This window comes from Ceratotherium simum, chromosome 25 (assembly GCF_057802395.1).
Source record: "Ceratotherium simum simum isolate JZ-2026a chromosome 25, ASM5780239v1, whole genome shotgun sequence".
Lineage (NCBI taxonomy): Eukaryota > Metazoa > Chordata > Mammalia > Perissodactyla > Rhinocerotidae > Ceratotherium > Ceratotherium simum.
In genome coordinates this window covers 47,212,501-47,213,115 of record NC_141924.1, presented here as the reverse complement: position 1 = coordinate 47,213,115, position 615 = coordinate 47,212,501, and positions in this window count along the sequence as shown.

The window sequence follows — 615 nt, the reverse complement described above, 5'->3', positions numbered from 1 at the left end:
TACACAGTTCTTATCCTTAACAAATCTACAGCCTAACACGGAGAGACAAATACTCAGCAAATTTCCGTGAAGTTCGGTAAGCGCTGCTAAGGAATGAATACCGGCGTTACGAAATACCTAACTCCGGGGGGCGGGGGGCGGGGAGGAGAGGGATGGAAGGACAGAGCGAGAAGGTCGGATGGTCAGGGAAGCCTTTCCCGTTCAGGCTGAGATCTGAAAGATGAGGAGGAGACCTGGCGGTCTGGGGAACTAAAGGAAGTTCAATAAACCGGAGAAACACTGCCAAGATACTGAAGGGCACTTTGGCAGATTCGGCTTACAGCGCCCCTGGGTGTAAGCCGTCATTAGCCTTGTGAACATCCCCTGGGCAAGGACGGCAACGTTCTGCACTTACGCGTCCCAGCCGACCTGGGCTCGCCTTACTCCCGCAGGCTGGGCCCAGCGGAGCCCGACACAGCCCCCCCTCCCCGGCGCCGCAGGCGCTGGCTGCGCGCGCCACCCCGCCGGAAGCGGCCCGGAGCCCCGCCCACGTCGGCACGCCCCGGGGCGGAGTCGGGGCGCCGGGCGGCGGTCACGTGAGCGGAGTGTGACGTCGGAGGAAGGAGACGCCATTAG